The following is a 22092-nucleotide window of genomic DNA, read 5'->3' as shown; positions in this document are numbered from 1 at the left end:
ACCTTAAAATCCTAATCATTAAAATTTTTAAAACATTTAACGAATAGGAAAAGAGTGAATTTGCTTTTTGTTTTTTGTCTTACAGCATTATCAAACCTACTGAATTTCTGAGTGGGCTTTAGTCCATGCTTTTATACCATCTCATCCTTTTTGTTAATTTTATATTAAAGCAATATAAATGGATGCAATAATTCAAAACTTCACATTAACCAAATTTACTCCTTCTAAATGCAAAAAGATGTAAATTTATTGCATGTATGCACCTCAGCATTCTGGCAATGCTGAGTATAGGAAAGCAACTAATAGAAATAGTGTGTTTACATGATTAAAGAAACTGAGGTATCTGTGAGAATTGTTAGACTCTGATATGTCTATACTCTGTTAGCCACAGATTGCAACTGCTGCTGAAAATTCATAACATTGATTTTCTTTTACTTTTCCTGTAGCTTTGTAAGAGTGTTTGTTGTCTTTTTAATAATTTATATGGAGAGATTTTTTGTGAGTCAGAATGATATTTGTTTACTGCCTTCAGGACCAGGGTACAAAACTTTAGGTGTTTTAAGGGTTTAGTTAAGAAATCTATGAAATAAATACTTTCACATGTATCATTGTGCATTTTAAAAATTGATTAATTTATGCAACTAATACACCATATGTCGGTGGGAGATGTTTATTGATTTACTTTGAATTTTATTTGTTTGGTTTTGGTTTTTTTTTTATTTTAAATTGAATTTATTGGTACATTCTAGGTAGACAGTACAGCTACATTCATTACTGGGATCTTGTACCTTTACATGCCAGGTCTTGGTTCTCATCTTTTCCCCTTGTCCCCACCCTCCCTTCACCCCCTTCTCCCCTCAAACACTTTAATTCCAGTTTTACATTTTCTCATATTTTTTCCCTTTTCCCTTATTCCCCTTTCCCTATCCTTCTCACTGTCCCTACACCTTTCGTCCTTTTCTTCCTATTTCACATTGCTAACTGCCCCGTTAGGATCTTGAGTACTATTTTAGTTTTTCACACCAGAGAAACTATTCGGTATTTGCATGTGTGACTTATTTATTTCACTTAGGAGTATATCCTCAAATGTACCCATTTACCTATGAATGAATCTACTTTCTCATTATGGCTGAGTAGTATTCCATTTTACTTTGAACTTTAGAAATAAGAATGTAGCAATAGATCAACAATCAGTTTGAACATGTTTATGTCTTTATCCTTTGGAAATCACTTAAAAGCTTCAATTTGAGGTAAGTTTGAAGATGCCTTTATGAAATAGTAGAATGCGATGGCATATGTTAACAAATTGCATGAGTAATTTAGCTTGCCTATTATTGTAAAAATAATTATGAATACAAGAACCTTTGTCTTATTTGATAACATATACCTGCTTATATTTGGGGAAATGGGTACACACAATTCAGTGCAGGGTACCTTATTCATTATAAGGAATTTAATCAGAAATGCATCAGCCCAAATAAATAGTTAGCTAGAAATTTGTGGTCATTTTCCTGTTGTTTTAAGAGTTCCCATCCAATATGAAGCTTAAATTTTCATCATGACATCTTCATCAAGCTCTCCTTTCCTTATCTGAATTGAAATATCATATGTGTAAAAGGCTGGACTTCAGATATAGAAATTCCCTTCAAAGGCCAAATGTAGTATCAGAGGCAAATGTCTAAGTATGTACCATCTCTATCAATGTATGGTAACTGTACTTCATTATGACTACTTTCTAGAAAAATTTCAGGCCTTCCCTCCCTTAATTCAGTTACAATGGTAAGTCTTATTATTGGTGGGATATATTGGTGGAGTTTGATAAATCTAGATTTTATACAGAAATTATTCTTTTACCAAACAATTTGCTATATTTTATAGAGTCCTTGCCTCATAAATCAATTAATTCCACGCCATTACAGTACCAGGTACCGTCAATATACCTCATAGTTATATACTTATCTTGTGAGTGTTGAACGCATTTGTGCATATTCCAGTAAGCAAGAGCTACACGAGAGGAGAGATTTCAGTTTTTAAGACCAACCACTGCCCCTTCTTCATGTAGTACAGCACCTGGCATCCCGCAGTCATTCGGTAAATAATTGTTGAATGGATGAATGACTACTTTGTGTCGAGTTTCTCTTTTTAACTGCACAGTGTTACTGGAAATTGTGGTGTGCTCTTTCCTCATATTATGGTGCCCAGTCTTTCAGTCTCTATCACCTTTTTCTGAAATACTGTTTCATCTACTTATTATGATGCAAATTAGATTCATCTGAATTTTCCACTCTTCAATGCATCAGACAATGATTCCAGACAGTCTTGGATACATCTCATAGAAAAGATATAAACACATGCTTTTGCCCTATATTTTATTTAAGTGAAACTTTAGATGCTGATTTCTTAATTACATACTTTCAAAACAATCTGCACTTCATGCCTAAGAGAAATTTTCCAGCAAAAACAAAAGAGAATTTTTGTATTGCTTCTCTAATATATAATTATGAATTAATAAATTAGATGTGCTGTTGTGTCAAGTAGATTATAACTAAAAAGAACTACACAACTTTTTGTTGACTATAAATATATATTTCACAATGAGATAAGATCTTTGTTTTTTTCATAATGCTAACATAAATACTGAAAAATTCTTTATATTTAAAATATTTTAAATTATATTTTGTTCTCCTGATTTTATGATCATGTGATTAAAACTGCCTTACACAAAAATCAGAACTTCAGTTTGTAGAAGTACTTTCTTAAATAATAGGCTTTAAATTTTATATTTTTGTGAGGTTTTATAAAATTTGAAAATGACTTTCAGCATTTTATACTGGCAGGTTATTTGAAATCACTTTATTTCCATGAGAAGTCTTTATCAGCAGAATGAAAAAGACTTCCAACTGAAAATAATCATGTTTTCCAAAAGAGTCTTTGACATATATATATATATATATATGTATATTTTCTTATTTTAGAGAAATACCCAACTCAGTTATGACTTCTATACACATAGTGATAAGTTCTCTTCCTTTTAACATTGAGAAATTAATATTCTGTTAAGAGTGAAAAACTGAGTCCTGAATTTATCATTGAATTTATCTTGAGAAAAATATCAAAATATCAAAATGTTGTTTTACTTCTGCTTTTCAAGTGAAAAGAAATGCCTTATTTTTCTTAAGGAAAATTATGTCTATAATTATCTCTTTTGGTTTTTATTAGTATTGTTGAAAACCTGTCTGACTACCTTTGAAAACTCAGGAGCCCCCCAAAGAGCCATTACTATAGTGTTAAGAATATGAATCAGTTATGTTTTAGAACTTCTGGGAAGGGTCGGGCTGAAGATAAAATATTATATTACATGTCAACTTTCATGTGGGTTCACAGCACTGTGGATTTTGAAGATTTGGCAGATTATCTCTATGCTACCATTGGAGAGCAGAAACATGATAGCACTCTAAACTGCACAGAAATAGAGACAGAAGTCCAGAAGTATTCAGAAATTGCTGAAAGAAATCCCAGGTCAGTGTTCCATTTCTCTAACAAAATATTTGGGAAAATCAATTTATAAAGAGATAAAGTTTATTTTGGTTCATGGTTTCAGAGGTCACAGTCAGTTGGCTCTATTGCTTTGGGGCATGTGGCAAGGCAACAAATATGACAGGAAATGTCTGGTGAAACAAGCACTCTTATGGCTAAGACGTAAGAGAGAAGAAACAAGAGGGCAGGAATCCGTGTCCCCTTCAAGGGCCTAGGAAATGATAGAAGACTGACCATTAGGCCTCACCTCTCAAAGGTTCCTCCCCTCCCAATAGTGCCACAGGCTGGAGAACAAGCCTTCAACACATCAGGGGTCTTTCAAGAAAAGTCTTCCAAATCATAGCAAGATCCCTGTACGCCTCTAGGATATGTGAAGTAGAAAGCAGTGCTCATATTCTTGCTTACTTGTGTCTCAGAATCTCTGAGTATTGCTGTTGGAGAATTATAGTTTGTATATAGATTGAAGGTTGAGAATTCACTCTTCTATTTAAATGTAGTCATGTATTTAAATAGAAGAATCATTTTCAAGCTTGACTTCATATTTCAGTCATCTAGGGAGCTTTTAAAAAACCTACTGATGCCTGGGTTCCACTCTTTAGTAAATAAATCATCATCTTTGTGACTGAGGCTCAGGTATTGATATTTTTTAAGGACTCTCCAATGGGTAGCCAGAATTGAGTCACTGGTATAAAACATTAAGTGAAAGATGGAAACCTCATATAATGGAAAAACTAGATGGTGACTGAGTACATCTCTTTTTGTCTACTCTATCCCAAGAAAGTTTTCATTGAAATGTAAAAATGATGGTGAAGATGATGATGATGAAAGTAATGATTATAGAATATGCCAATTCTATAAAAGAAGTAACATCAAATTTCTAAAAATTACATGGCATTTTATAAAATATAAGCAGCTGGAATTAATTGGTGATGAAATCTTAACAAGGAAAACCACAATGTAAGATTATTGGAAAGGTACAAGGTCAAATTAAATCAATAAACACATGAAATAATTATGTTGTTTACACATAGCATGGCCAGGTCCTTCCATTTCCTATTCATTACATAAAGAAAGGTCTTGAAGAAAAGAACAAAACTAGAGCTATTAGTAACAGGGCTCTATGAAATCCACAAATAGGAGAAGAGAGAGGAGGAGATCAGGGAGAGAAAAATACATTAAAATCTAGAAATGAAATTGACTAAAAGATTCTACCCCAAAGGTGAAGCCTTCCATACTTTGACCAAGAAAGGACCTACTATTTTCTTCTTTGCCCTTTATGTAGAGAAGCCTCCTCTCTATAACACATTCGCTTATACAGAAGTCCCCGGTATCCCTCCCAAAACTGGGAAGTCACTGGGAAAAAGGAATGAATACAGTTTCTAGAGTACTACTTTAAGCAGTAGCTTCTTATTGATTCATTAAGACTAAGAATAATCATAATGTGAGAAAGAGTCCTCATAGACAAATATAGTCTTAAACAGTAGACTGCTTTATTGTAAGGAGCTCCCAGAATCACTGGGAAGTCGAGAGAGCCAGTCTCAAAGAAGGACATGAACCTTGGCATGTTCTGCTCCTGGAATAGTCAGTAGAGGACACTGGTGCAGTTCCAGTAAATATGTAGTGATCAGTGATACAAATAATCACACACAAGGAAAGATCAAAGCATAATGAGTATGTTAGCTTTCCAGCCATGTAACAAAATACTTGCAAAAAACAACTTGAAGAAGGAAAGATTTATTTTTCAGTGCTTTCAGTCCACGGTCAGCTGACTCCTTTGCTTTCAGGGCTATGGTAGGGTAAATACATCCACACAGAACAGAATTTTGTACAACAATGCTATTCAGTTTATGGCAGACAGAAGGCAGAGAGAGGGGCAATGAACCAGAAAGGAAAAGCTGTAGAAAACAAGATAAATCCTTTCATGTCATGTCTACAGTGAAAAACTTCTTCCAAATGGGCCCGTCTCTTAATAATCCATTTAGCTCTGAACTCATCAGTAGATTGATCCATTAAGGTCAGCGCCTTCATGCACTCTCATCACTGAGGTCCTCTCCCTCCTGATCCATTCATCAACCTATGCCTCACCTCTGTACTTTGCCGCATGGGTGGCCAGGAAGGCTATGTCTTCTTTCCCGGCTCCTCCCTTCCCTCTCTGCTTTCTGTCTGCCGTGAGTGAGCACCTGTTCGTTCAACATCCCCCTTGGCCATGAGGACTCTGCCTTGAAATCAGCCAGCACGTACCAAAACTGTGAGCCACAAAATCCTCTTCTCCTTTAAGTTATGGGTGTCAGGTATTCTGTCCAGCAATGGAAAAATACCTAAGGAATTATCTTTTTGAGTGTTCCTCAAGCTTGGAAGCCTAAAATTGGACAGACACAATCAAAATCAAAATCCGTAAATATTACAAATAATAGAAGAGCTGTACAACTAACCTCAGAGGGGGAATAATGTTAAGGAACAGAAGAGAACTGTCAGATTTTTCCAACTAATGAATTTATAGAAATTTGTTAGGATTTTTATCTACATTTACAATGAAGTAAGAAAATACTAATAGAGTAGGAAAAAATGCAAAAGAACGATTGCCTGAAAATAGAAAATAATATTTGAATATCTAAAAATGATTATTGAATGTAGCTAAATAGAAAACTCAATATACTTTATGATCAAATTTATAATCTGAAAAATAAACCTACCATATATAGTACAGATAAATATTATTGAAAATTAAATTTAAGAGATTCCTGAGAGTATATCAGGGGTTAGAAAAGGCATCTCGAAGATATATCAAAAGAAACTCATACGGCACTTATGCAGAAAATAAAATAAATGAGATTTGCAAAATTAAACAACAGTTTCCAGAGTACAAGAAAACAAAGGTGTTATAAAATTGAGCACAAAGCTACCCATATTCCACAAATTTCTGATGAAATCAGAATACTAGGGAGAAAAAAAAGTTTCTGAGCATATCCAGAAAAAATAAACAGCCTAGAGACAAAAAAGAGAATCAGAATTGTATCCATTTTTCATTATATCCATTGTCATTTACAGTAAAGATAGTGAAAATGGCTTTGCAAAATTTTAAACCCAGGACATTTATCAAGCAAAGAGATAAACAAAAATCAATATTTAAATGGCAAAAAAATTAATTCAACCACTAAAACACTATATATAACTTATTTTGGAAAGAATTTTACCAAAATTAAATGACAGCCAAGCCCAGAAAATTTATAGGAAAATCAAGCATAGCAAAGAGGATCCACTATCTTACAACACTTAGAAAAAAGTGAAAACCTAAAAAAAAAAAATTGTCACAATCTACTTTCCATCTCGGGTGGTCTCTAGTGTCTTATCCTTAAGACCACTGATTCTGTCTTTGCTGGTGTCAGCTTCCCTAACATGCCTCCCTCTTTATGAGATAGGGTCTTGCTTTGTCACCAAATTGCCAGTCTGGGCTTGAATTTCTTGAATTTCTGATTCTCCTACTTCAGTTTATATATTTTTGATGACATTCTTTAATTCTATGTTTCATCTTTAGTATTTTGATAGGATTCTTCTTTTAGTTTCCACATAAACTACACATTTGATTTTGTATGACATATTTTTCCATTAAAGCCATTAACATACTAATTTATAGATATTTTAAATTCCTGTCTAGTATTGTATGACCATATCCTAGCAAAGCCCATACGTTGAAATTTAACCCCCATAATAAGAGCTGCGGACCTGTAAAAGACAACTGGATCATAGGCTCTATCTTCACAAATGGGATTATAGCCCTTGAAGAAAGACGCTCCACATGGAGGTTTTTCCTTTTTGCCTTCTGGCCCTTCTACCATGTAAGGATACAACATTTATTCCTCTGCAGAATGTACCATTTTGATGTTATTTGGAAGAACTTACTAGAGTTTTGATCTTGCACTTCCTGGTCTCCATAAAAATAGGCATTATATTGCTTTGTTTAAAAATTACCTGTGTCAAACGTTTTATTATTATCGCAGCAGAAATGGACTGCGACATTATCTGAAGGTTCCAGCACCCATGTCATAGTAAAGCTCAGCTCTGATGCCTAGTTTTTCTCTTCAAACTGTTTTTCCTCTTCAAATGTCTATTTTTTTCTCATTGGAAACCTCATGTAGGACGATTAATACTTAGGTAAATGGATTCTATGTCTAAAAATGCTCACATTTTTCCTTCTAGTGGTTTCCGACCTGGATGATTTTAATTCCCAGAAGATAGTGGGCAAGGTTTGCAGACATTTTTGGTTGTCACAACTAGGGGGAAGGATGCTACTGACATCTAGTGGGTACAGATCAGGGAAACACCCTCTAACGAATAGGACAACCCCAAGAATTTACATTCCCAGACTGTGTAGACTAGATGTTGAGAAACCTTGATTTACACTGAAAATTATCATTGCCCAGAGATTTAAAAATGGATTTAGGAGACTATACACTCAGAGCAGTGAAAGGGTCTGAGGAACTCTGTCATCCTGGGTACTGGATCCAATGCGAATCTAACATTTCCAGAATCTTGACCAAGGATTTAACATAGACATACTTTAGAGTGACCTATTTTATGAATAAAAATTTTTTAAATAACCACCAATGCGTTATTCAGGGAGAAAGTTGGAGAGAGGAGTACTGATATAGGTCAAAAACTCTTTGCATTTTAATGCAAAACAGAACTAAGACAGGGCTGGACAGGCAGCTCTAAGATCTACGAAGGTCACGGTGGACAGCTGAGCAGGGCTGACATGGAAGCCTTCTCGTGAGCCGGTGAGCGTTCCTACCAGCAGGGAGACACCAAGGTCACACTCTTTTCCTACCGTTTCCCACTTGGTGGGGCATACTGAGCACTGTGCCCAGAGTCAGGAGAAACTTCCTGTGTCCACCCTCCGCTCCTGTTGATCCCCCTCCACCCTCCAGCTTTCTGCCTCTCCCTGATAACTAATATCAGAACAAGTTACAGGATTTGAATTTTCTGACAAGTGAAAGCCTGAGTGGGAGAGACAGGGAAAAGAAGAGGATTGAGGATTTCTTCAGGGAGAGAGAAGAGGGGAGAAAAGTAAAGTAGTGGTCTCCTGGGTTCATCTGTTATACCACTTCTAAGCCTCTGTTTGATATGATTGTACAGCCAACATTCTAATGCCTCCTCATTTTCACAGTTTACCATTTTCAGATGGTCTCCCTTAATATTCTATGGGGCATCATAGTCAAATCTACGCCTTTCATAATCAGATAACCTTTTAAATATGACAATAATGAAGATAAGACGATAGTCATTTTCTCACAATCAATTCTTCCTTCGTTCCAAAAAGTTGTCAGATCTTTTAATCATTCCACAAATGATACAGTTTTAAGACTTTGGATCAATTTGTTACTGTTTCTGGATAAATTATTTTTGTCTCTTTGACTGCCAAAACAGAAAGAACGTCAACTTCTCTCTAAAGTCTGACCAGGGTGGAGTACAGAGTGACCACTTTCTTTGTATTTATCCCCTAATTTCTATTAAGGCTATCTAAGAAAGTTAGTTTGTTTTGTGGTAACCACATCACGTCTTTGACTCACATTTAGGTCACAATCGTTAAAAGATTACAAATACTTTCCACATATTATACCAAGTCATACTCGCTAGCATTTGGCATTGGTAATCCCTTTGAGGACACAAGTGAAAACTTTAGAGTAATCTCCTTTAAATATAACTTTGTTATATTTGATCATGTTTAATAAAAATCACTTTGCTTTTTAGTTTCTTGAAATGAGTGGAATAATACCATATAGATTTAAAAGATATAACTCGGTGACTTCTGAAGGTGACCAGATTATAGACTTCGTCACAACTGATTAAATTTATGTTCTAGGCACACTTCTTATTGATTTTCATAATGCATTTCACTATCAGGTGTGATAGGAATATCATCTTCACTTTGCAAATGACAGCAGTGTAGCTCAGAATATCAAAGAGAACAGTATGAGTTGATAGTAGATCTGGGAAAGAAAGCTGCTACCCCGCTGTGGTTTGAGTGTTGTTTGTCCCCTCCAAAGTTCACGTTGAAATTTAATCCCCTTTTTGAGTTATTAAGAGATAGAGCCACGTGGAATCTTTGAGAAGTCTTAGACAAATGGATCAGTCCACTAATGTGATTAATGTCTTAGTGGGTTGAGAGTCTGCCACAGAAGCAGATCTGGCGAAGGTCTCTTGTGTTCTCCTTGTCTCTTGTCACATAAGAACCTGCAACTCAGGATTCTGCCAGCAAGAAAACTATTACCACCTATGGCCCCTTTACCTTGGACCAGAACCATGAGCCAAAATAAATCTCATTTTTTTATAACTTATTCAGCTTCTGGCATTGCATTATTAGCAAGAGAAAATGGACTAAGATATCACCATGTCTCTTCAGATATATTTTCTGTCATCCAACCTTTCAACTATCTATTTTGGATTTGAATCGTTTGTTTGACAAACAAGATTTAAAGATCCTCACATAAGTTAGTAAAGAGAGGGCTTTAATTCACATCCTACAATCAACAGCAGGACCCGCATTATTTAGACGCTATCCCAACCTCTTCAATTCCACTGTTAGCCATTGCAGCAAATTCTTCTGGGTCTATGCATCTCACCGCACTGTTGCATGAGGGATGGCACACAGGAAGCAGAGCTGAACCTCAGCAAGGCAGCTGCGGCAGTATTTTACAATGATCTTGTTGATAACTGTCAACCTAGATAACAGCCGCAGAGAGATTCGTCCAAGAATAGTGATATTTATTTGGGGACAGGAGAACATTACAATGAGGATATGTGTGGAACAGCAAAACATGAGTGTATTCAAGGAGACTGAGTGACGGGGGCCTTTTAAAAACCAGAAAAGGAAAGATATCTGTAAGCCACCAGGATACAGATCCTTTGGTCGGGGCAGAAGTAGGCATCAACTTGTCTTTGCTGGCCAAGTGTTCCGTGGAGAGTACTTATCCTGCTTGATTTGTTGCATTAAAAAATGTTCAAGATAAACCTTGTCACAGAAGTGTGTGTGTGTGTGTGTGTGTGTGTGTGTGTGTGTGTGTGAAAGATCCACAAAACACGGAATGCTTGTGGAACTACTAGAAATTTCTTTTGAACCTTTAGAAAGTTATTGAGAAAGTCCTTATCTCAGAGAGGTATAAGCCCTCTCTTTTCATAACCTTCTCACTCTAGTTTCATCTGACTCTAACAAGAAAGATTTCCTCTGGGTATTAGCAACTTTGACATGACCTGTAAACACCTTAAAATATTTATGGGGTCAGACTCACCAGTTGGTAATCAACAGGTATTTATTACTATCCTACAAGATCTTTGAAAATTTCTTCAGTACATTAACGTTCACATTTGAAGATTCTATTTCACTGTAGTAGGATACAGGAGGCTTAAGTGCATTTTGTTATTACTTTAAAATTTAGCTTATAGCATATCCCCAACCTTTTTATTACTTCTATTTGATGACAGGGTCTAGTTAAATGACCCAATTTGAGTTTAGACTTGTAATCTTCCTGCCTCAGCCTTCCAAAGTGCTGGGATTTTTTTTTTTTTTTTGCACTATATATTTGAGAGTTTTTTTCAGGGTGAGTTAAAGAACAATTTCAAAAATGGAACAAAATATTGAAGAATATGATTAAAAAGATATCCTCTATAATTACTTTAATAGGCTTACTATCTGCTATAATAAATAGACTCTTGGACTGTCCCCATGATACCATCTTCTGATTGAGACACTTCTCTCCCTTTGAGTGTGAATGGAGACTATGACTTACTTTTAACGAGCAAAATAAGCAAAGGTGATGGAATCTCATCACTTCTGTGGTGACACTACAGGATTCATAACCTCTCTCCTATATGGAAAGTCTCTGCAAGGAGGGTCTCTCTCTTGTTACCGATGAAGTAAGCTACCAAGTGTAGCCTTTTGATGGAGAGCAGTACTGGTACAAAACTTGCAGTGGTTTCCATCCAAAAGTCTGTAAAGAACTGAATGCTGCCAACCACCAGCTGAACTTGGGAAAAGATCCTTCCCTACTGAGCCCCAGGTTACTGCAAACCTGGCCCGCATTCACTGTAACCTTCCAAGTACCTGAAGGAGAAGACTTTCTTGGCTTTTAACCACGGAAACTGAGAGATCATAAATGTATGTGGTTTTAAGCTACTAAGTTTGGGTGAACCTGTTAGTGGCAGAAGATAACTACTGCATTTGCTCTTTTAAGAAGTCGCATATGTGAGAAAAGCAATAACTCACCCAGAAGGGTAGCAAACATGAACAAAACTTGATTTTTGAGTATGTAAAATGTGTATTCCCAAAGACATCTATATTTTTCTGGTTTCAAATTGAAAGGTGAATTTTAAAAATTCTAACATGTCCCATATCATCTTCACATAAAAATGGGTGTGTTCAAGTTTGAAATTGGATATATGAGACTCGTAAAGAGCTATCATACAGTTCCAGTTACAATTTAGAAACAGAAAGAATTTAATATCTATTTCAAAGTGTGTTACATCTTACAATATACTTGGGATCAAAGTTTGAAGCTGTCATGGTCAAAATTATGCTTTTCTTTACTCAGTGGATCACTGTCATTCTAAAGTCCCCACTCAGCTTTACAACTGTGTACATGTGTTGAATTTAGGAAGGAATAGAATTTTCAAAGTTATTGCTTTTAAGTGTCAAATTTGGCCCTATGAAAGAGAACAGTTGAATTTTTTCCCATTGTTTTGATCAGTTGAACTTTGTTTGAAGATTATGATACTATTCAAAGGAAATTCCAAACCTCACACCTACTCTTTCCTCAACATTGTTCATTTGAAGCTTTTAACAGACCGTTACTATGTGGTAAGTTGTACGTCGTTCCTTTCTAATGTTCATTTTAAATGTGCAAGTAGCATACAAAGTGAGTATGTTTTGCCTTTCTCTAAATTTCTAATTCCTTTTACTAATTAAACCAAAAGAGAAATGTCTATGTAGGATTTTGATTTCCTACATAGGTACGAATGCCATGCACGCAACTACACCGGGAATTCATGAAAAGAGGAAGGGAGAGCTCTCTCCTTTGAGAGACACATTATTTTATGATTAATTAGAGATGAGAGAGTCTTTCTGAAATGAGAGTATACTTATGTATTTCCAGATGAAGAACGAAAGTGAGGAAAAGACAAATGGAGTAAATGGAAAGAAAAAGATGTTTCTGAGTTAGGGTGCATTATGTATTCATTGTTATAAATTGAACTGATAGTAGAAACTCACTGTTGCCTATCTCCTTAGTTTCCACTGGGTCCAAATAAATGTACATAAGGCACTCAGAAAGAAACAGAAAACCTATAGGAACATTCTTTTGTGGAAGAGCGGCAATGAGACCCTTCATCCTAATGTGTTTGTATTACGGTCACTGAGGATCCCATTTCTTTCTCACTTTCGCTCTAAGAGGAGTCCCTAGATAGAGAACTGTGTAACATAAAAAGCTTATTTTTATATCATTTATATCAGCTTTCATAATAATGAATCATTGATAAAACAGGAAACATATCATAGCCTATTGTAATCAATTACATTCATGATTTCAAACTTGTTTAGATGTAGGTAAGGCTGTTGTTTTGGGTAATGCTGTTACTTTTTCCTCAATGATGTAATGAGCCCTGTTGTTATAATTTAACATTTCTTCGTGTCTCAGGTTTTCCCTCCCTTGCCCTTTGTTTTGCGTCAAATTCTAATATATCTTTGCAATCCCTTCCCCAGTCCATTCTGATCATTCCCTTGTAGATCATAACCTTGAAGATCTCGGTCTCTCCCTCAACATGGTGGCAAGAAAGTTTGGGATGAGAAACACACGAAAAGAGCACAGAAATATGCTACTAAAATCATTGTCAGTTCATAGTGATTACCTGTAAAACAACCTCTGAAACTTCAGATGTTTCTCCTACATTATTTTTACAGCTTTCCTTGAAACAGAGTGTATGCTTAGAAGTCCTGCCAGACTTAAAAACGCTGCTGTGCTACAAATTCAAAATGATGACTCTTCATCTATAAGCAGATATTCTTTCACGATAATCATGTATTCAGAAAAGAGATAAAATTATTTATTGCCTTGTGTTCTATTAAAGCTTGTCATTCTGATACCATAATAGAAGAACTTTGCTAAGTGAAAGGACTGGAGAGAAAGTCGCCTAGAAAACGCAGTTTGTCTGAACATCAAATGCTATTGATATGAATAGCAACCCCCTCACACGTGCCTTGCCCAGATAAACAAAACTGAAATTAGTGTTGCTTCCGTCCTTGCATCGGGAAGAAACTGCAGGTATAATTTAAAAGACTTACTTAACAAAACTATATTTCAAGTTAAAATTTATATAAAGAATCACCTTCGTTGCTTCTAAATTCTTAAGAAAAACATTCTGGATGACTCAGTTTTGTGTTTTGTTTTTCAACAGAGATGACCCATGTGTTCATTTTTAGTGCTCTATATGATTATTGCGGAAAGTGAGGTCTCCAAAGCCCATAACCGTCACCTCTGCTTCTTTGGTAGATAGGAAATGCTTACCACTGTTCCACCGGGTTCCTGTCGGCATCTCCGCACTACTGCAGAAAGCAGGGCAGGGAGGTGGTGGTCCTGTTTCCATCGAACCTCGTGTATGTCCCAAATCATCTGCTGCCGGCAGCGATGGCAAACTATGCGAATGACCTGCAGTAACACTGGAGCTGTGTACTTCTGAAAAAAATAAGCTCATTATGATCAATAACTCATCCTTATAAATTGATTTTAGGTAATTTTTAGTTCGTTTTAATCGTGGCACTCTTAAAAATAAGTGGCTTTTGGGCTTTGATGTTTTAGTAAGTCATTAATTAAACTGTCACATTATGTTTTTCTTCCATTTCACTGGCTTAATGGTGAAACTGAGTGAAGATTTGGAGTTATCAAAGTGATTTCCAATTTATTTTTCGCTTTCTCACCTCTGTTACTCTGTGGATCTGATGGCTATGACAGGTTCACAGTATAAGACATTAGTTATTAAAAGCTGATGCCTGCGTTATTACTTAGAAGGTATTATTCAGTCATTCAATTAATAATAGATGTTTTTCAAAAAATGATATTCTTAGAATTAGACTATCTGGAGTGGAAGTGCAGGCAAATTCATAATTAATGAAGATTTTAAAAGAATTTGCCAATAGATTAATCGCAGTTATGTGCTTAGGTAAGCTTAATTGAAGATGGATGTAAGAGGTGATGTTAGCTTTGAAAGCTGCTCTCATGAGCCTTCTGAAAGAAAATTAATGGATATAAAGTGACTTGTGTTGATTAGTTTATTCGTCACAAAGGAAAATACTGACACAAAGGTGACAGCATCATATTTGACCACTGTTGGGCATCAGAGGACCTGGTTATCAGTATATTTCAAGTCTTCCTATGTCTGTAACCATCAGAAAGGATTTTTCACAGTTGCCACCAAAACAATCGGTTGGTGTCTGTGAGTGCCTGTCATTTCCAGCGGTTCTAAACTTCAATGTTAAACACTTTTGCCCTGTAGATCCATGCAGCACTGTTGCTTCTGAGGTAGTTTGCTCCAGCCAGCCATGGATTAGACCGGAGTGCACATGAAAGCCATCTCGAGGCTTCAGTAATGAATCAAATATTCAAAGACTAACATCACACCTAGAACTATTCTGGCAATAGACCACACATGACTAAATCCTGCAGTGCCTGCTTTCACTCTAAGTAGACTGAGTCTCAAAGCCTCACTTCCCCTCTTTAAGAGAAAGTATAAAGATAGTAAAAATAAAAACACAAGTGATTATTAGATACCGGTGATTATGATGTGCTAAGCAACATTGTAAATTATTCTTCCATAAAATAACTACCTTAGAAGACCATCGGGGTGATTAAAACAGAAGATGAATGCAGCACGGAGGAAGCATTTGATAAATTTCATTATTTCTACAAGGGTTGCTCTCAGAGCTGGTGCTTCTGCTCCGGATAATAGGTCTAAATTGTAAATTTCCTTCTAAATAAGATTGCAAGATAAACTAAAGAAAATAAAGTCAATATAAATTCCAGATAAGCAATGAACGCTCTGTGGTATATTATACAGGATATACTTATACTTTATTGCATGGTACACAGGACGTGCATTTACTTAAACTTTATCTGAATTCAAATTTAACTGTAATATGTTTATTTATTAAATTGGGCAGCTGTAATTCTGAAATATGCATGTAATTAGGTTTAGTGGTGAAAGAGTGAAAAGTGTTCATTAATCATCTGCACTGTGGAAAACATTCGAAAGCAATCCCTAAACATGGAGAAGTCGTGATGTTCTCTGTCCAGTGCAGAGCTCAGTGGGACTTCTTACATTCAGCTATTGCTAGTCCATATCCCTTTTTGTTTTTTTGTTTTTTTTGAGACAGGTCTCACTATGTAATTGAGACTGACCTGGAACTCACCATGTAGCCCAGGCTGGTCTTGAATGCGCAGTGATTCTCCTGTCTCAGCCTCCTGAGTGCTGAGATTGCAGGTGTGCGCCACCACACCCAACTATATGCACTGTCTTTTGTAAGCTGATGAAATATATTTTCAGGAATTTGGACTCTATTCTTGGCTGTCCGGGTCACTATCTTGATGCAATAGTTCCATACGAAGGAGTATGCATGATTAACTTATAGTAAAGTAGCAATGTGTTAAAATACACATAAGGATTTAAATGGCTGTGTTCTGAATTCATTAAGCATTTAAAAGTAACTTTTAACTGTTTATATGGAAACTCCCAAAATACTTTGTCAAATACAATATTCTTCTGATTATGGAACATATCTCTGTTTAAAGAAACTTAAGCCCTGCATTTCTAACTTATTTATCTTTAAAATATGAGAATGATTTGGCCAGGAATTTAGCTCAGTGGTTCCACCGTCTGTCTAGCAACTGCAAGGTCTGGAGTTCAATCCCCAGTACCCCCCAAAAAAGAATGACATTTATATAAAAGTTATTTCATGTTCTTTACACTTTTGGGGTCATTTTATCTATTTCCAATGTCTTATTTTTAAAACTTATATATTGCAAACATGTATTTTATTCTCACGGTATAGAAAAACACTACATATGAGGAAAGGATTCTGATTTTCACACATAGAGACATTTCAGCCCCTCTTTCCATATCACACATTAATCTAAAGATAAGTCATGCCTCACACACCATTTGGAAGTGAAGCTCCAAAAAGTCAAAGTTGAACATTAACATTATGTTTCTTTATCTAAAAAAAAAAATCACACCTGTGAATATTGGTCTAGATATACACTTTTCAACATTATTTATTATCATGGGGTAGCTATTTTAATGATGCATTAAGAAAAAACCTTAGTAAATGAAATGAAAACATTTTCTATTCTAAATAATGAAAAAATTTTAGACAGTTAAAAAAGTTGACAATATGACATTTACCATTATTTCCCAAAATTTCTCTTTTTAAAAGTAGCATTTTAAGAATAAAGCCAGTGCTGGGGATTTAGCTCAGTGGTGCCACCACCTGCCTTGCAAGCACAAGGACCGGAGTTTGATCCCTAGTGCCAAAAACAAACAAACAAACAAAAGAAGTGTTTTTTTATAAAATAGAGCACTACTCAGCCATAAAGAATGATAAATTAGACACATGTATAGCTAAATGGATGCACACTGAGGACATAGTGAAATTAATAGGATGCACATGTAAATACTGAATAATTTCTCTGGTCTGGTAAACTTAAAAGTATAAATAAGGATCAAAATGTATAATTGATATTGCATAATAGGAAAAAAGGTCTACAGGTGTAGGGGAAGTGGGAAGGGTAGGGGAATGGTAAGGCAAAAGAAAAAATAAGAGAAAAGGAAAAAAATGGAAACAAAGTCTTTGTAAATAGGGAAGGTGGAGGGGGTGAAGGGAGGGCTGGGGAATGGGAAAAAAATAAGAACCAAGATACATCATGTAAAGGTACAAGATCCCAGTGATGAATGTAACTGTACTGTATACCTAACATGCACCAATAAAGAAAAGAAAAACAATAAACAAAGCCAAAAAGAATTGTTAGGCCAATTCCATGTTCATTCATCTGTGAATAAGGACAGCATCATACAGTGAGTAAAGCTAGTACCTAGTGACAGCCACCCACACACCGTGGTCTCCTTTCTCTCCCCTAATATTTTCTCAAATGCTAAGGGAGGAATGATGGAATATATATTTAAGCAATCAGATTATATGAGTTTCAAAGTAACTGACAATACACAAAATTTGTTTCTTTGTCAAGACAAAGGATGACCCAAAGAAAAAAGACCAAACATTCACTGTGGCAACATCTTCTGTCATCTTGCACAAATTAGAAGGATGAAAACAATTCTCAAAACACTGTAGATACTCTTTACATTTTTAAATTACTTTATTGTGGGCTGGGGATTTAGCTCAGTGGTTGGGTGGCCTGCCTTGCAAGCTCAAGGACCCGAGTTCAATCCCCAGTACCAAAAATAAAATAGAATACAAATAAATTATTTTATTGCTATTTGAAGAAATTTCATGACAGAGATGATGACTGTGATATTATGTTTAGAATTATTGGGCTCATAATTTCTTTTGTAAATCAATTTGGGAATTATTAGCCAAAGCTTAAGAAAAACTGTCTTCTGTAACACCATGAGTTAACTGTCTTTTTTGCTTTGCTTTTGCATTTACTTTAAATAAGATAGAAAATGAAAAGTAAGCAACATACAGCAACTTGAGAAATGTTTTGTTTTTGACCCAAGCTATTTTTTTAAAATTTTTTCTTCCAAGAAAGTATTGATAAATAATCAGGCATTTATCGTCATCCTGTTGGGGTCCTATGGTTTTTATTTTAAAACACATGAGTAGTGAAAAGCTCCTCTTCTCTCTCACTAGGAAACAAGACATAACAGTAAAACTAGAGGATTCTAGCCATAGGACTTTCAATGACATTCGTTAAAAGAAATTCTGAGATCAATTAAATTTAGCTAAGTTTACTTGAGCAAGAAGAGAGCTCTAGACCAGGGCATCACGGGAAATTAAAGATGCTTTAGAATGTCCTTAGGACCCTCATTTCCTTGACAGAATCCATAACTATATTTATAGCAAGGGAAAATAAAGGAAGTGACTTACAGAATCATCTTGATTTACAGCAGTAGCAGTATTTGCCTGATATAGCTGAAGTCTGATTAGTTGGCAGCCCATGATTGGCTGATGCTTGACTCTTGTGATTGGCTGAGACTCAGTTCCTTGGTTACAAGTATACTCAGATTAAACTACAACTTGTTTATACAACAAACTAGGGTGTAGTTCACTCTGTATGGAGTGAACATCATCTCTCAAGACTAAAACACGCCAAGCTTATTTCATTTTAACACACATGTTCACCATTTTCAAGGAGCAATGTGGTAAAGTTTCAGGCCTTTCATCCTACCCAACTGAGAAGAATTATATTCAAATACAATGTTTCTCATCTGGAATGCATTTTAAAATGGCTTTAAAAATTGTCTAATAGGAAAATTACAGAGAAGGGCTTAATTCCTCAACACAGAAAATTAAAATGCTTGCAGAACATTTCAAAAATAAATTCTTTTAAATTTTATAATGCACAAAATATCTTTGAATGATGGGACAGCATGATTTGTGCGGAACTCCGCCTTATACACTTAATAATATTTATCAAGCTTACCTTGTCAAAATACAGGAAAAAGTATGACAAAGAAACTAACTTAAAAGTCCAAAATTTTCCAGGGACTTCTCAGAACACTCAAAGTGTGGTCCTTGGAAAAGCAACATTAGAAGTTCCAGCAAATGTACTAGAAATGAAAAGATTTCAGCGGGGCGTCATGACCCTGCCTATGATCTCAGCAATCTGGTAAGCTGAGGCAGGAGAATAGTAAATTCAACAGCAGCCTAGACAAATTAGTGAGATAGTGAAATTCTGTCTCAAAATTAAAAAAAAATAAAATAAAAAGGCCTGTGGCTCTATGTAGCTCAGTGTAAAAAGCCTGAGTTCAATCCCCAATATCATGCAAACACACGCGCATGGGTGCACACACACACACACACACACACACACACACAAACACACAATGCAGAGATTTCTTTTTAACAATGACCTATGATTGACCTACTGAATTGCAAGCTGAATTTTACCTGCACCTCAGGACGATTCTTGGGAGCACTGAATTTTGAGTACTATTGTCTATGAACAGCCACAGTATTTTATTAAAGCTTTGCAAAAAAACATATAAGGCATATTATTGCTGTTATCTTTTAGGGTTGTTAAGAGGAAATGGGTTGTGGTATTACTCAAAATAATCTCTAAAATAAATTCCTCAAGAGTAGGGACTTTGCCAATAGCAATTGTAATTATATAATAATTAAGAAAAAAGTTAGCAACATTACAAAGTGATTAAAGATCCTGCTCTGGGATGAGATAGTCTGGTTTCAAATCCTGACTGTACCAGTCACCAAGTATAAAATCCGAGGGTATAATCACTCACTCTTTCACTTTTCTTTTCTTTCTTTTTTCTTTTTTCTTTTACTGGGGATCAAGCTTGGGACCTTGTGATTGCAAGGCAGGTGCAGAGCCACTAAGCTAAATCCCTGGCCCTCTCACTTTCCTAAATTAGTAAATTAAGGATTTTGGAAGAATCTATATCAGAGTACTGGGACTATATGGGGAAGGGATTAGGTGAATAAGTTCAAGCAAAATACTTAGAATAATGCCTCATATGTTATGAGAATTCCACATATATTAGGGAGTAGCAATGTAGAATAGTAATTATACCAGTAATACTTCTTCTAGTACTTGCACATCTGATTGAATCACCTAACTCAGTCCTCCAAATAATTCTCTTAGCTGGGCATGACCAACACCTCCATCTTGTAGTGGAGGGGACTGCCTGACATCACTCAACTGATAAATACCAGGCTGGCTTTATAACTTCCAGGCTCAAGCTCCACACTGCAGTATGCTGCTCTCTAAATCCAGTTCCTTCTGTGTAGGTCTTTTGAATACAAGTGCTCTATTTTTCCACTGAACTGCACTTCTCTCCAACCACAAATGAGAAGAGCGTTTTCAGATGACAGATGACTCATTAATGCTATTTGACTCATAACATAATTACTGAGACTTTCGATCTGCCTCTCTCTGTTGCTTCAGGTCCTGTTTCTTTTCTCTCTGCTCTGACCCTAGAGAACACTCTGTCATTCTTTTCTTGCCTCCCAGCCAGAAGATTTTCAAATGGCATCAAAATACTTTTAGAAAGTAACAGAATCCTAAACTGAAAGTTTCAGCTTCCCAGGATTCTGCCTAATAAATAGCCTCTTAGCTCGTTTCAGAGCCCTCTGAGGTTGATTTGCATTTTGATGGAGAACTTCTGAAGATCAAAAGCCTTAATTTGCAGAATGACTATCTAGTGATACTATATCGGGTACCAGAGGGCAGCACACTCTTAGGTAAAACATGACTAAAAGAGGGGGGAGTTTTACCAGACAGCCTCTGATCTCAGCCTGTAGGCACCTAGAGTCTCAGACAATACTTCTAGTATAAGTTGCCATCAAACAATAAAGGAGAACGGGATACTGTATATGTTTTAGGAGGTGCCAGTTAGGGTCCTGCTCTAACCTCATGAGTGGTTTATAACTACAATTTTTAAAATTATGTGTAATGACCTGTTAAGATGAAAAACGCCCTTCTACACCAGCAGAGTCTTGAAGATAGGTAGCCTTAAACACAATATGAGTGTGGGGGTGGAGGATACCCTGGTAGTCTGAAGAGGGAAGGAAATACTCTAAGAGCTAAATACTGCATTGTTTGAAAGAATGCAGATCCAATTTGGGGATATTTGTAACATTTGCCATACTGGAACATATGTAGATAATAAGCTACGTTTTCTATTTAAAAAGGAGGGGGACAGAAATAACACATTTTGTTGGTTTCAGTGAGTAGCAGTGCACAGGGTATATTGGTAGGCTGGGTCAAGGCTGTTTGCATTATTCATGAAGTAAAAGACTTTTATTATCATAAACCTTTAAGACCTTAGGCAAGAATAAATTCTTAAGGCTAAGATGGAAAAAAAAATCTACCAATTTAATCTTTGAAAAAGAGAGGAAACTTGGAATGTTTTGGGTCCTTTATTGTTTGAAATAAAAGAGAAATTTAATTAGATTATAAGTTTTTCTCTTCTCAGAACATTAGAAGTGTTTCCTTCTTTCAGACAAAGGTAAAAAAGATATTTTAGATTGGTTAATAAAGGCCTTAGACCACATGACAAGAACATATATATGTTTTGTGTTCCAACATGGTACACAATCAAAAAGGTCTGAAGATTGCAAAAAACACTGCATTTAGGAACAAAGGGAACAAAAGAAAAAATCCACAATGAAAGAGATTGAAAATAAAATGGGACAATGAGTTCAAGAGAGTATATTAAAGAGATCCTCTGGTTTAATACACCAGCTTAAATTTTGGAACAAGCAGAAATCACACCTATTCTTTTCTTCCATTCTTTTGTTCTTATCTCAATATAGACATATAT

This window comes from Fukomys damarensis, unplaced genomic scaffold (assembly GCF_012274545.1).
Source record: "Fukomys damarensis isolate Sample0158 unplaced genomic scaffold, DMR_v1.0_HiC HiC_scaffold_37, whole genome shotgun sequence".
Lineage (NCBI taxonomy): Eukaryota > Metazoa > Chordata > Mammalia > Rodentia > Bathyergidae > Fukomys > Fukomys damarensis.
Note: the sequence above shows the minus strand (reverse complement) of the source record.